We start from the raw sequence: 16,714 nt of genomic DNA, 5'->3' as shown, positions 1-16,714 counted from the left end.
CAGCCTGGGAAGTGTAGTCCCCAGATGGGCAACCCCTTGTAAACTACAACCCTAGGCTGGAGGTGGAGCAAGTTTTGATGGACAGACAGCTGTCTGCCACAGAAAGTTCTGTACTTTGGCTCAGATGATACATCACCAAGGAGATCTAGGAACCTAGGCTTTACTTGAGCTTATTATTATTTAGCTAATTCTAGTGGACGTTGGTGGTTTTGTTTTGGAGTCCGCCTGGTATCCCCTTCTTACTTCTGATAACAGGATGACTTCTTTCCACGTCTTCCTTTTGGCAAAGGTTCTCCCTATTGCACATAATGTTAATCACAGCCCCCAATCCCAGGGGTCACAAAGGTGTCCTGGGACCCAGACGCAGCCAATATCTTCTACCGTGCCGACTTAACTGCAGCTCCTCCAAGCTTCTGTACCAGGTGCATTCTGTTCTTTTTCCCACTTGAAATTCTGTTTCCCACCGTTATGTTCAGGAGTGGACCTGGTTTGCGGAGCTACGGTAGCCGCCTTGTGGACCTCAGCTGGCGAGCCTGGGTGTGGAAGCCGGGGTGCTAAGAGCAAAAACAAAAGGAGCCTGGGTTCTTGCTGATGTTACTGAGCCATTGAAACTGCTTTGACGCTGCCTTCCTTCTGATTTTTTGTTACTATAATAATAAATGTCCTTCTGATTTCAGCCAGTTCTTCCCAACATTTTTTGCATCAGAGTACATGATTGAAACGCTAATAATTATCCAGCACACTGGGGTAAACTGGTAGAAATTTTGAGGCATTGGTATGGAAGCTGGGGGAAAATGAATCATATTTCTTTTTTTTAAAGATTTTATTTATTTATTTGAGATAAAGAGAGAGAAAGCATGCACACAAGCGGGGGTGGGGAGGGGCAGAGGGAGAGGGAGAAGCAAGTTTCCCGCTAAGCAGGAAGCCCGATGTGGGGCTCGATCCTAGGACTTCAGGATCATGACCTGAGCCGAAGGCAAATGTTTAACCAACTGAGCCACCTAGGTGCCCCTGAAAATGAATCTTATTTCTTTATGTTATTTCCTTAAAATGTAAAAAATAAAACAGGAAATTTTTGGAAGTAATCAAGTATTAGAATTTTACGGAAGTTCTTGTTGTAAAGTATCAGATTTTTATTTTTTATTTTTTAAAAAGGTTTTATTTATTTATTTGAGAGAGAGAGAGGGCATGAGCAGGGGAGATGCAGAGGGAAAGGGAGAAGCAGGCTTTCTGCTGAGCAAGGAGCCCAAAGCGTGACTCGATCCCAGGACCCTGGGATCATGACCTGAGCAAAGGCAGATGCTCAATGGACTGAGCCCACCAGGCGTCCCAAGTGTCCGATTTTTATACAAGAAACTTGAGTTTGTTCCACAGACACGATTTTTGCGTGTCAGACTTCATGATTCACGTGGGTATATGCAATTCCTGTTCCAATATTTTTAGTGATGATCTTGTCACATATTTGATAGGTACTATCAATGAAAAGCATTGTTAGCACAAGGTTTTATAAAAATAGAAGACTGTTTTTTAAAACAACCTTTCAGAAATTTCCAATGCTAATATATATTTTTTAAGGCTCTAATAGCAAACATCTTCTTTCCTCTCATTGATAAATGTTGTGATAATGCAAATGGCCTTCCAGTCCAATCAGACACATCGATGAAATATCCTGTTTCACAATAGTGGGGAAGATTCCACGTGCAGACCTCACAGGCATGGTTGGAGCAATCCCCTGCGGCTCGCCTAAATTCACCAAAAAGGAACAGCTGGGAAAGCAGAGCAGTAACCAAGTTATAAAAAGAGAGCGGAACCACTACTTGGAATTGGCCAACATGTTCCTTGGGCATCTGGAACACCAACTCCTCCAGGAGCTCCATGGCGCCTAGGCAGGCTGCTGGAGTGGATCTCCAGCTCGTGGACAACCTTCTCGGCCACCTTCAGCACGTCAAACACCATCAGCGCTGTTCAAGGGAGGACCTAAATGAAGACTGAAGGTGCTTTCTGGGGTGGAGGGTCCACAGCTTTGGTAGTTGTCAGTTTTCTTTTGGTTGCTAGCGACAGAGATCCAAATTTGAATTGGCTTTAAACAAAGAAGAGAATTTATGACTCTAGCTTCAAAGCTGATTTTATCAGAAAGGGCTGACTTTCTCTTTCTCTTGGCCCTGATTTAGAAAAAAAAAAAGATTTCTTCATGTGAGATTTTAAAATTTAGTTTTAATTTTTATCTATGTGATACAGGCATGCAGTTTAAAGAGTTAAGTTATTCTCCAAGGCTCGTTATGGAGAAGAGTGATCTCCCCGCCACTATTTCCCAGGCCCCAAAGGAATTACAGTGTAATTATTTTTAGACAAATATTCAATGTTTACATTGTGTAAATACTAGTTGCAGATGAGCCATAGTATGTTCTGATTACTTCCTATTCTGCACAACTTTTTGTTTTCATTAGAGTTAAAAAAAATGTCCTTTTCTGTTTGCTTACTTTTTGGTGCATTAACTCCTCTGAATTAGTCCCTACCCGTTGTGTAAATCTCTTCTCAAGGTATTCAAACCCATGCCCATTCTATGGATTTCATCTTTTAAAGAAGATTCTTCAATCTGGAGAAGAGCAGCTGAGCACCAATGGTCCTGAGATGGTGTCTTCCTCATCCTCCTGGGATTTCTTATGCTTCTTCCTCATGCCAGACCATCTTGTTCTGTATCTCTTCCATCTTCACCTTCTTGGTTTTTCCCCTTTTTTTGGTGTGCTAGATTCTTGTGATGAAGTACAAGGGAGGTACATTTTAAGATTTAACACGTATATCATTCTCCTTTATTGATGATTAGTGTTGAAAATTCCAGGCTAGGGAGAATATTACTCAGCAATAAAAAGAAATAAACTACCGATAGATGTAAAAACTTAGAAGAATCCCAAAGACATTGAGTTGAGTGAGAGAAACCAGTGTCAAAATGTTACATATTGTGACCCCATTTATGTGGCATTCTCTAAAAGACAAAATGATAGTGATGGAGAATAGATCAGTGCTTACCAGGGTTTAAAAGGAGAGGGGAGGGTTTGACTACATGGGGGCAACATGAGGGGATATTTTCGGGTGCTGGAAATGTTCTGTTTCCTGATTGTGCTGGTTGTCATCCAAATCTATACATGTGTTAAAATTCATAGAACTATACACTGCAAGAAAAAAAAAACTCACTATGTTGTACTATAAAAAAAACTATTCTAGGGGTGCCTGGGCAGCTCAGTTAAGCATCCTCCTCTGGATTTCGGCTCAGGTCATAATCTCAGAGTCCTGGGATTGAGCCCCAAGTCAGATTCCCCGCTTAGTGGAAGTCTGCTTGCCTTTCTCTCCCTCTGCTCCTCCCCTGCTCTCTCTCTCTGAAATAAATAAATCTTAAAAAATACCTCATTCTATGTTAAAATTATAGTTGCTTCTTATTATTTGCTACCTTTGTGTTCTACAGTTACCATGATGCTGAATTAGGGAACAGTGTTACTAGGCGAAATACAGACGTGGGTCCCTTTGAGCCTCTGGTCATGACATTTTCATCAATCTATCAGTGCATAACCTTATATGTGTTTCTGTTTAAAGATACTTTATTTAATATATATTGTTGATTCATTAGGACTGAACTCTGCCAATAGCACTGTTACTTATGCCTGAACAAACCTGATCTAACACACCAACATTTTCTGTAAGCACATCCAGCCTTCCTGGATGTAGGAGCTCTAGATAGCACTTCATCATTATGCTTGGGACCATTTCATTATTATTATTTTAATTAAGTAATCTCTACGCCCAACATGGGGGTCGAACTCACGACCCCAAGATTAAGAGTCACATGCTCCACTGACTGAGCCAGCCAGGTGCCCTGCTTGGGGCCGTTTTAAACACTTTGAAACAAAAAATCCACAAAAAATGCGTAAAATGTGGCACCAAGCAGACTGAAGAGAACTCTGGCTCAGCTGACATGAGGAGGCAGAACGTCACCTTGGTTGACCTCAGCTGGGTGTCCCTCTTGCCCCTCTCTGCACATGTCCCTGAACAACCAGGAAAACATCTCCATGATTGATTTCCGTGTTAAAAGAAATTTGAGCCAGTAGGTAAATTCCAAATACTGAATCTGGGCATAATGGGGATCAACTGGAATTGTCCCTGAGAAATTTGAAGGCTTTGTTCCATTGTTTCTGTGTTTCCCAAGTCCCAGATGTCCTAAGTCTGATGCCATTCTGACTGTTGGGTTTTTAGATGAAAACTTGTTTTTTCTTTTAGCTTTTAGCTTTTAGCTGCATTTCCTTGTCCCTTAGTAACCTGGAATTTCATGACGTTTACTGGTGGGGCTGATTTCCGCCCATTGCACAGGGACCCAGAGGAGCCCTGTCATCTAATAGTGTCCTCTGCTGTGAGTTCTGGGACATTGCATCGAGTTTTTTTTTTTTTTTTCCCCTGTTTTCTCTGTTCTCTTGCTAGAACTCCTGGCTTTTGGAAATGGAGCTCCTGCCCTGGTCCTATCATTATGTATCATTTCTCTCTAATTTCATGTCTTGGTTTTTTTGCTTTATCTTCTGGGATGTTTTCTCTACTGTATCTTTCAGGCTTTCTAGGTAGTTTTCTAGGTAGATAATAAGCCACTTAGTGTTTTAAGCCATGACATTTGTGGTAATTTGTTACAATAGTGGTAGGAAACTGCCCCACACCTCATTTTGCACGTACATTCCAATATTCTTGATCTGGGAATATGTCTGTTCTTTGGATTCTCCTTTGAATGGGTTCTAACACCTCCCAAAGGAAACCAGCCCTGCTAACACCTTGAATTTAGCCCAGCAAGGCTGAGTTTGGACTTCTGGGCACCTGGACTATAAGATATTGAATCTGTATTGTTTCAAGCCACGAAGTTTGTGGCAATGGGGTTGAGCAGAGGACACTGAGACACTTCCCTCTGCTGATTGATTTCAGGAGTGAGTGGACACTCAGCTTTGGCACACAGGGCCGTTTAGAACCAGTGCCCGAGACGAACATGTTGATGTACAGAAGTGCCTGAATGACTCACTAACTTAACAAATAACTCAAAAGGAAGCCTGCAGCCTAAAATAAAGTTGGCTTTTATTGTATCAGGATCACTTACATGGTTTTTGAAAGGCATGCAAGTCCCCAAACTCCTATTCATGTAGCAAAAATTGAACTAAAAGTGTGAGAAACAGAGATCATGTTGGGTCAGCATGAATTTCTGCCCGACCTCCCATCATCCTAGGAAAGAAAGTCGGTGTTAAAAAGCATGCCCAGGTGTCAAAGGTAGAGGAAGGTGTGCTGTGATGGTCAGTGACTTTAATCTCCTTGACCACATCGTAAAGAGGACTCCATGGTTGAAACATCACAGCTGACTTCCTTTTTGATTTTTACCAGAGCTTTTGCCGTTCTCTTCATTTTTTTTTTTTTTTTGCTGGCAGGTGTGTGACATATTTTTTTCCAAAAAAACTTACTCAGCACTTCAAAGTGTCATTACTCTTTAGTCCTGTGTCCTAGCATATTTGGCTCAAGTTAAAAAGAAAAAGAAAAAAGGTTGGCTTTGGTCTGTGCACTTGGCTGACCAGGCCTAGAATGAAGAAGAAGAAAAAAAAATGAACAGAATTGACTAAGAAGATTCAGGCAGGTCTCATAGCAGCTCATTTTTTACATAAGTTCCACATATTTATTCCTTGTTTTTTTTTTCTTAGTGGCCTCCTACCTGGGAACTGCTTAAAAGACACATGAATAATTTAGTTTAGGCCCTGGCTTCTCTTGTGGGTTGAATTGAATTCCCCCCCCAAAATGTGTTGAAGACTACCCCTCACCTTATTTGGAAACAGGGTCCTTGGGGATGTAAGTAAGGGTGAGATCCTGCTGGAGAAGTGTGGGCCCTTAATCCAATAGGACTGGCGTCCTCAGCAGAAGGGAAGAGACATGGACAGACAGACAGACACACAGGAGAATGTTGTGTGAGGACAGCATCAGAGACTGGAGAGATGCAGCTATAAGCCAAGGCATTCCAAGGATTGCCAGCAGCACCAGCCCCCAAGAAAAAGACATGGGACAGATTCTCCCCTATAGCCTTCAGAGAGAACATGGCCCAGCTGCCTTCTTGATTTTGGACTTCTGGCCTCCAGAGCCGTGAGAGATACATTTCTATTGTTTTAAGCCACCCAGTTGGTAGGGCTTTGTTACAGTAGCCACAGGAAATAAATATAGCTTATCAATCACGGCACTATTGACATCTGGAGAATTCTTTGTCATGGGGGCTGCCCTGTGTATCGTAGGATATTTAACAGAATCCCTGGCCTCCACCCACTAGATGCCAATAGGACCTGCCCACTTGTGACAAAGAAAAGTATCTGCAGATACCGTCAAATGTCCCCTGGGGACCAAATCACCCCTGTGATTGTGGTTAAGAGCCACTGGTTTATAGCTTAGGAATCTTCTGTCATTGAAATTATAGGGGTGTAGCCAGAAGCACTGATTAGAATGAACCTTGTTCATGCTTTTGACCAATAAACCACTTCTAGTTGCTGACTACCCTTGGTGGAGTGTTTCTTTCCCAAACAGCACCCTCAAGTTCTGCCCTCGCTCCTCGTGTGTTTCTCTTCTCTGGGCAGTTGGTGGACTTGGGTTTTCTGTGTTTCCCTCCCTGAGCCACGCTTGAATGCTTAGAACAACACCCACCTCTGCGCAGCGGCAGACCGCCAGCCTCATACCATCTCAGGGGGCACAGCTTGGTACAAGTGCAGATTTCTGGGCAGAGAATATTGACTCTGAATATATGAGGGTGGGAGCCCAGAACAGATATTTTCACCAGCCTCTGCACATGAGTGTTACGGGAACCAGACTAAGTTCGCCTTAGGAAACAGAAAACACCATGAATTGAAACGTGCTTGTTTCTGCCCTTCATGTACATTTAAGAGGAGCTTCTGGGTAACAATTATACTGTAAAGTCCCTTCAGACGGACTGTGTGTAGACGTTTGCTCAGGATTTATGTCCAGGGAGGCTCGGGGCTGGAGGGGAGGAATACTGAGGAGAGCAGTTGGTCCCTCTGAAAGGATTCAAAGCTGTGTGTTCCCTTGGATCGCAGGGGCTATGTGAGTCATGGTGGACGGAGTGAGAAGGTAGCTGTGGCTGATTACAAAGAAGCTGGGTGCAGGGAGCCTATTCCAGGCATCTGCTGCTTCCTGTGTCCCCAGAGACCAGGCTGGACCCATCCTTCTGGCCCAGCTCGCTCAGCGCATGGCTATTGTCTGTAGGTTTGACATAGCATTCTTCTCCAAATGGCCTGCGTTCCCCCTTCACTTGCTGGTAAGATTGTGTCCACAGATGAGAAGCAGAGAGGTGACTAAAGGGAAGGAGAGAAAGGTCCTAATGGGGCTCTCTGCTCTTACGTGGGAGATGGATGCCCTTTCTTAGAAATTTCTCAGCTGACTCCTCCTCATATCTTACTGCATGGGGGTCCCCTGGCCCCTCCCAGCTGGAGGGCAGGTGGGGGAACTATTTGGTCCCAGTCTCTTTGGTGGGAGGTGATCAGCGGAGGAGAGGAAAGGTAAGCACTGTGAGACCATTCAGCAAACCACAGCTCCCTGCTTCCCTCTTGCTCACTAACCACAGCATCCCTTCCAGGAGACAGCATGGTGCCGGAGGAGCTTCTCCTCTCCTCACATTTCCAGTGATGCCTGAGCTCCCATTACAGATGGGCACCCAGATCCTTGCTCCTCTAGCCAATCCCACTAGAAGTGTTTCTGGTGAAATACGAGATAAAAGAGATGTAAGTGCAAAAAAATAATTTTGAACTTCTTGGTGAAAAAAATTTTGGAAAAGCCTAGATTTTATGCCAGTGAAGACTTACCTACTATTTATTTTCCATCTTCCCATAGTATCTAACATTGTGTTCTGAGCTGAAACGGAATGGAAAATGGAGGCCTGACAGAAACAAGGCAAAACAAAGCAAAATCCACCAACTAGTACCCTTAAAGAGCGCATGAAAACTGCCCCAGTAACTAAGGACATAAACATGAGGACAACTACATAATGGTAAAGCTTAAAGGAACCTTAGGGATCCTTTAATTATTTTATTTACTTATTTTTAAAGATTTATTCATTTATTTTAGAGAGAGAGAGTGTGCACAAGTTGGGGGGGGAGGGGGAGAGGGAGAGGGAGAGGGAGAGAGAATCTCAAGGAGACTCTGCTCTGAGCATGGAGCCCCATTCCCAGCTCAATACAGGGCTGGATCTCATGCCCCTGAGATCATGGCCAGAGCTGAAATCAAGGGTCGGACGCTCAACTGACTGAGCCACCCAGGCGCTCCCTTAGGGATCTTTTATTTTGTTTTATTTTATTTTTTAAAGATTTTATTTATTTATTTGAGAGAGAGAGAGAGAATGAGAGCGAGAGAGTGCGAGCATATGAGAGAGGAGAAGGTCAGGGGGAGAAGCAGAGCAGGGAGCCCAATGCGAGCCTCGATCCTAGGACCCTGAGATCATGACCTGAGCCGAAGGCAGTTGCTTAACCAACTGAGCCACCGAGGCGCCCCTTTAGGGATCCTTTTAAAAAGGGATTTTTATAATTCTGTGTGTGTGTGTGCACTTTTGGGAAAGTTTTATCAATATATTGGAGAAGAAGGCATATATTGGTGGAGAATATTTATGATTTTCTTGCTGCCCAGAATATATTCTCATTTTAGTGGTATCAACATTCATTTTTCTTTTGGAGAAATTGGATCTCCCATGTTGCGGGAAGTCTTGGTATGATCATCAACGAAGATACCCTTTCCTCTCAAGCCGAGAGACGGATCAGATGACCATTTCCTTCCTGTCCTGGTGGAGACCAAAGATGGAACTCCTTCCTTCCAGCGATGGGACTCTCAGCAGTCTGTCGGGTGATTTCTGTGACCTAGCCTGTCAGTCAGGGGAGAGCCCTCTTCCTGGTGTGCAAACAGCTGCCTCTTGCTGTATTTTCACATGGCGCAAAGAGAAAGACAGAGAAAATGCCCCAGTAACTAGAGACATCCAGAGAAAGAGAGAAAGTGAGCCAGAAAGAGAGAGAGAGTGAGAATTTTTTTCTTGTGTCTCTTCCTGTGAGGGCAGTAATCCCATTCTTGAGAACCCCCCCTCATAACCTAATGACCTCCCGAAGACCCCACCTCCAAACACTATCATACTGGGGATTAGGATTTCAACATATCAGTTTTGGTGGTGGTGGTGGAGGGGGGAGACATGAACATTCAGTCCATAACAGCCGTCTAGAACTGCTGTGTTTAAGATGGCAGCCCCTAGCCATGTGTGGCCACTGAGACCTTGAAATGTGTTTAGTCCAAACTGAAATATTCTGTAAGTGTGAAATAACACACCAGGTTTTGAAAACTCAGTACCAAAAAAAAAAAAAGAATGTGAAAAAACTCATTAGTAATTTTTAATATTGATTACATGTCAAAATGGTATATTTTGACTGTAACGTGTTAAATGAAATGTATAATCAAACTATTTCATCTGTTTATTTTTGCTTTTGTAGAAATGTAGCTACTAGAAAACTTCAAATGACACAGATGGATGGCATTCCATTTCGATTGGACAGAACTGGTTTATACCCTTGCACTCATGAGTTAAGGACATCGGTTATAGCCTTTCCAGCTCTACCTGATCCCAGGCAAAACTGGCATCAGAAGCTTGAGGTGGACAAAGAACCCAAGTGCTTGGCTGGAGGGAGTAGAAGCATCCTGGGACTCTGTGTGCAGGTAAACGGGAAAGAGACCCACAAGGGTATGGTCGTATACTGATGTCTGCTCTAATCTGTGTAATACTTGTCTCAGGAGTTAGTTATATTCTCATTTATGTAAACTTTATTTACTTATTTACTTATGTATGTATGTATTTATGTATTTATTTATTTATTTAGTAGGCTCCACACCCAGTATGGAGCCCAACGCAGGGCTTGAACTCATGACCCTGAGATCAAGACCTGAGCCAAAATCGAGTCTGATGCTCAACTGACAGAGCCCCCAGACCCTTCTGTATAAGCTTCTTTCAAAACAAAAGTTCATTGTAAGCAATACTATTGTGGCATCTCAGGCTTGGAACATGAGTAATATTTATTTCTAAGACATTAAAATAAACACAAAACTATTAACATAGAATCATATTTATCTCCTGTCCCACCTATGGTGCACATTTTGGAACATTCTGGCAACAATCAATGTTTGTTAATCTTCGGCAAAGGAATTCTTTCAAAAGAATAGTCACTCATTCTCTGATATGTGTGATTATGACTTTCCTTCTCTTTGATTTTATGAAGCCATTTGAATTTCTCCAATGTGTTCCTTTGACACTTAATGCAATGTTTATGCAACAATCATAAAAATTAATTGTCTTCCTTCTTGAAACTATTTAAAATCCTCATCTTTGGCTTGCCTTATTGACATGGGCACGTTAAAGTATGACTATGTGACAATAATAATTTTACAACAATGAATAACTGTCAAATTAATTATGTTAAAATAGTAATTTGTCTGCTTCCTTTCAGATATATATAATTACTAATTTGGGGGAAGTGTGCAGAAAATGTTAAGTATATTAGAGCTGTGGTTCAATCTCAGAAGTGATGTTTATTTTTTCTTCTGGACTGTATTATTTGGGAGTTTCCTTTTTGTCAGAATCTGTTACTTGGTGGTCAGTGAGTTTTAGGGAAATTCCACACTTTTACTTTTCAAACCAGGGGCTAGGAGGTGTTAATGGCCATATCACCAGAACTTTCTGTTCATGAAAACTTTGTGGATTTTCTTTGGGAGGGGACAGTTTTTCCTTGTCAGGATAAGGATCATACCATCTTCTAGTTTTGTTTGTTTGCCAGAATATCTATGCCGCTAAAAATAGAAAGCATGTATGCTTCGTTTGGTTCTTCACATATTGTCTTAAATATACATCCGTGGAGAATCCTTCCCAATTTAGGAGTCGCATTTTTGGTAGTGTTCTCTGTCTTCATCTCAGATGGTGTAGAGAGATGAACTGAATCTCTATTTTTTATTTTTGTAATTATCCTTAGTTTATACCTTTTACACAAATACTGTTTCATGTATGTATTTTCACAGTACTCGGTAAATGGATTTGGTGAAAAGCATTGTGGATACTGTGGGGTTTGTGGACATAAAAGGGGGCTCTGGCAGGTTGAGGTTTAGCTCCCAAATGCCTCTCTACTGTAATATGGTCATATTGCAAAATTTCTTACCAGAAATGATAGGGTTCAGCATTCTGCATGATTTTCCTAAAGGCCTGGGAAACATGAGAGATAATTAGAGCAGTTAGATGTGGCTGTTGGCAGAAGCCTAGAGACACCAGCCTGTTCCTGGGGCCCCTCACTAATCCCTGGGTAGCTGGCAGCCTGCCTCTCTCCTGTGGGGCCAGCTCACCTCCAATCCTCTGGGTGTGTTTTGGGCAAACAGCTCCTCTCTCTCCTAGGCTAGGACTTGCCTCTGAGCAACGAGCTCTCCCTCTCTCTTTCCCCTTTCCCTTCTCTTCTTCTGCCCACATTTCCCCTTTTAGAAGGTGGGCTTGGGACTAGGGTGAGTCCTGCAAGGGGCAGGGGGAAGGGTCCTGTCCTTCCTTAAATTTTTGATAGGTGTTCATCACGATTTTTTGCATTGACTTTGATTTAAAAGATGTTGTGTTAAAATATTATTTATCTTGATGATGGAGCTTTTTGGTGCCACCTTAAATTTTGTACCTGAGAACAGGGCCTCACTTGCCTCAACTTAACCCCCTGCCCTGCCTCTGAACTCTTTCCTGAGAAACTGAAGTACTTGCCTCCCGAAAATCCTTGATAATTACTGAATCTGGGTAATGAGTATATGGGGCGTCATACTGTCTGTGTTTGTATTTTTCCAATAAAACCGACAACTTTACAAATACAATACAAATACATATATATTTATATATAGTAGAGAAAACTTTGTTGTATTGCTTTACATATATATTAAGTATAAATGTAAGTATTAATAATAACTTTTTTCTTATATTAAAAGTTTCATATTTATATTGTAAAAATTTGGAAAACGTTTTTTCAGGTATAATGAAAAAGATTAAAGTTACTCTTAAATCCCACATTCAGAGGATTATCGATAATATTTTTATATATCTGTCTTGTCTTTTGCTTGTGTGTGTCTTTGCATCTTCTTCTCCCACTCCCCCTGCTTGTGTTCTCTCTCTCACTGTCTCTCTCTCTGTCAAGTAAATAAATAAAAAATCTTAAAAAAAAAAAAAAGGAAAGGCCCATTGGCATGGTGATTTAGGACTCCAAAATTTGAGATCATTATTTTATAATATATGCAGCTGGCACCTTTCACTCTTGCTTACTATATTATGTCATTAACCATTCATAGAAGGATTAAAAATAAGTTCTATTATGTCTAATTCTGATTACAAAAGGAATATATGTTAATTTTAGAAAATTCTATGTTTTTATATGAATGTGTACTACCAAAGTATCATTATAATATATAGACTATGTTGCATTATATATTCTTATGCAACAAGAAATCATGAATATTTTTCCATGTCAGTAATATTTCATGATCTTTAATGGTTATCTTATATTCCATCAAATTCATACAGATTAAGGTGTTGGTTAAGATTATGGGCTTTGTCAATGTCCACAATAGCCAAACTATGGAAAGAACCAAGATGTCCATCGACAGATGAATGGATAAAGAAGATGTGGTATATATATACAATGGAATATTATGCAGCCAACAAAAGGAATGAGGTCTTGCCATTTGCAACGACGTGGATGGAACTGGAGGGTGTTATGCTGAGCGAAATAAGTCAATCAAAGAAAGACAGGCATCATATGACCTCACTGATATAAGGAATTCTTAATCTCAGGAAAACAAACTGAGGGTTGCTGGAGTGGTGGGGGGTGGGAGGGATGGGGTGGCTGGGTGATAGACATTGGGGAGGGTATGTGCTATGGTGAGCGCTGTGAATTGTGTAAGACTGTTGAATCACAGATCTGTACCTCTGAAACAAATAATACATTATATGTTAAAAAAAAAAAGAAGAAGGTAGCAGGAAGGGGAAAATGAAGGGGGGGAAATCGGAGGGGGAGACGAACCATTAGAGACTATGGACTCTGAGAAACAAACTGAGGGTTCTAGAAGGGAGAGGGGTGGGGGAATGAGTTAGCCCGGTGATGGGTATTAAAGAGGGCACGTACTGAATGGAGCATTGGGTGTTATAGGCAAATAATGAATCATGGAACACTACATCAAAAACTAATGATGTAATGTATCGTGATTAACATAACATAATAAAAAAAAGATTATGGGCTTTGTCTTTCTTTTTTAATTTTTTTAAAAAATGATTTTATTTACTTATTTGTCAGAAAGGGAAAACGGCAGGCAGAGGGAGAAGCAGACTCCATGTTGAGCAGGGAACCCGACATGGGACTCGACCCCAGGACCCTGAGATCGTGACCTGAGCTGAAGGCAGACACTTAACCGACTGAGCCACCCGGGTGTCCTGTGGGCTTTTTTTTTTTTTTTTAAGATTTTATTTATTTATTTGACAGAGAGAGAGACAGAGAGAGAGGGAACACAAGCAAAGGGAGTGGGAGAGGGAGAAGCAGGCTCCCCGCTGAGCAGGGAGCCCGAAGTGGGACTCGATCCCAGGACCCTGGGATCAAGACCTGAGCCGAAGGCAGACGCTTAAAGACTGAGCCACCCAGATGCCTCCCTGCTCTACTTCTCACTAGCTGTGGATCTAGGACAAGTTATTGGAATGACTCATGTCTCTGTCTCCTTACCCATAATGGTAGAAAGTTATAGTACATACCTCACGGGTTGTAAAGAGGAGTGCATGAACCAATGTCCATTAAGCCCTTGGAACAATGCCTAGCATATTGTAAGTAAATAATCAATAAGGGTTTAAAAATAATTTAATTACCTAATCCTCTCTGCCTAGATGTTTAGGTTGTTTCCCACTTTTTGTTTTTTAAAGTAGTGCTGTGAGCATCATCTTTTTCTTAGGCTAAGTTCTCAGAAGTGGAAATACTGGACTACAGAACACAGATGTTTGTAAAGCTCATGATAGACAATACAGATGTGCCCCTGGAAAGGGCTGTGCCAAATTCTGTTCCTGTCATCAGCTGAAATATTTTCAATACCCTTTTGCCAAGTTAGATATTATTATTATTATTTTACATTTCTTTCACTAGATAATCTGTCTTTTTCCTTTCCTAGGCCCTGATATGCACACCTGTGTTAGAATTATCCCTTTATACCTCAAGTAGATGACATTTTTTTCATTCATTGCTGAACCAGTGCATAAAGTGAGTACTGTTTAAAGTGATAGTGTCTTGGGCGCCTGGGTGGCTCAGTTGGTTAAGCGACTGCCTTCGGCTCAGGTCATGATCCTGGAGTCACGGGATCCAGTCCCATATCGGGCTCCCTGCTCAGCGGGGAGTCTGCTTCTCCCTCTGACCATCTTCCCTCTTATGCTCTGTCTCTCATTCTCTCTCTGTCAAATAAATAAATAAAATCTTTAAAAAAAATAAAGTGATAGTGTCTTCATGAAAAAGTGTTCAACATCACTCGGCACCAGGGAAATCCAAATCAAAACCTCAATGAGATACCACCTCACACCAGTCAGAATGGCTAAAATTAACAAGTCAGGAAACAACAGATGTTGGCGGGGATGTGGGGAAAGGGGAACCCTCCTACACTGTTGGTGGGAATGCAAGCTGGTGCAACCCCTCTGGAAAACAGTATGGAGGTTCCTCAAAAAGTTGAAAATAGAGCTACCCTATGACCCAGCAATTGCACTACTGAGTATTTACCCCAAAGATACAAAGGTAGTGATCTGAAGGGGTATGTGCACCCCAATGTTTATAGCAGCAATGTCCACAATAGCGAAACTGTGGAAAGAGCCAAGATATCTATCAACAGATGAATGGATAAAGAAGATGTGATACACACACACACACACACACACACACACTGGAATACTATGCAGCCATCAAACCCTCCGAAATCTTGCCATTTACAATGACGTGGATGGAACTAGAGGGTTTTATGCTAAGCAAAATAAGTCAGAGACAGACAAGTATCATGTGACCTCACTGATAGAAGGAATTCTTAATCTCAGGAAACAAACTGAGGGTTGCTGGAGTGGTGGGGGGTGGGAGGCATGGGGTGGCTGGGTGATAGACATTGGGTAGGGTATGTGCTATGATGAGCGCTGTGAATTGTGCAAGACTGATGAATCACAGACCTGTACCGCTGAAACAAATAATACGTTATGTTAAAAGAAAAAAAAGAAGATAGTAGGAAGGGAAAAATGAAGGTGGGGAAATCAGAGGGGGAGATGAACCATGACAGCCTATGGACTCTGAGAAACAAACTGAGGGTTTTAGAGGGGAGGGGGGTAGGGGGATGGGTTAGTCCGGTGATGGGTATTAAGAAGGGCACGTATTGAATGGAGCACTGGGTGTTATACGCAAACAATGAATTATGGAACACTACATCAAAAACTAATGATGTAATGTATCGTGATTAACATAACATAATAAAATAAAATTAAAAAAATAATACTAGGGGCACCTGGGTGGCTCAGTCGTTAAGCGGCTGCCTTTGGCTCAGGTCATGATTTCAGGGTCCTGGGATTGAGCCCCGCATCGGGCTCCCTGCTCCGTGGGAAGCCTGCTTCTCCCTCTCCCACTCCCCCTGCTTGTGTTCCCTCTCTCACTGTGTCTCAAATAAATAAATAAAATCTTTAAAAAATAATAATAATAAAAAATAGAAATAAAATGTTAAGAAAATAAAGTGATAGTGTCTTTTCTTTAAGTAGACACAGGTAAGAGTGAATGTTCTTTCCCTCATATCCTGCTCACCACAATAACCATTAACAGATTGTTTGGTATTCTTCTGGACCATTCAAATAATCATTTAAAAATAATACAGTGACAGGGGCACCTGGGTGGCTCAGTCGGTTAAGCATCTGCCTTGCGGGGGCGGAGCAAGATGGCGGAGGAGTAGGAGACCTGGGTTTTGTCTGGTCTCAGGAATACAGCTGAAGAGGGATCAAACCATTCTGAACACCTACGAACTCAACAGGAGATCGAAGAGAAGAATAGCAACAACTCTCTGAACAGGGAAGCGACCACTTGCTGGAAGGTAGGACGTGCGGAGATGTGAATCTGAGGCGATATTCGGGAGGATAGACAGCGGGGGAGGGGCCTCCGTCGGCCGCTTCTGGCAAGTGCTAGAGCCGCGGAGCACAAAATCGGACCTTTTAGAAGTCGGCTCCGCTGAAGGACGTCGCTCCAGTGGCTAAGGGGGGGGGTGGAACCCTCGCGGGACAGTGTGGTCTCAGGACCCTTGGGGTCACAGAGAGACCGGGGGTGCCTGAGTGCGCCAGAGCTCCCGGGTATTGGAGCGGGGAAGCCGGCTGCAGAGACGGAGCCGAGGCGCGGGCTCTCAGCTCGGGGTGGCCATAAACTGTGATCCGCGGCCCAGTCGGGCCACTGTGCCTCCAGCAGGGACCCAACAAGCGGCAGATCTGGGGAGACTCCCTTCCTCCCCCGGGAGGAGCGGCGCGGGAACGCACCGCAGGGATCTGCTGGGTTTGGAGACTCCACACGGGGTCGGGTGCCAGAGATAGAAATGCTCGGTCACAGGCCGGGTGAGCACGGAGTGCGGCCGGAGACCGGGG

This window comes from Callorhinus ursinus, unplaced genomic scaffold (assembly GCF_003265705.2).
Source record: "Callorhinus ursinus isolate GAN/ISIS: 27379988/994484 unplaced genomic scaffold, GSC_fseal_2.0 scaffold53, whole genome shotgun sequence".
NCBI lineage: Eukaryota > Metazoa > Chordata > Mammalia > Carnivora > Otariidae > Callorhinus > Callorhinus ursinus.
This window is presented reverse-complemented; position numbering follows the sequence as displayed.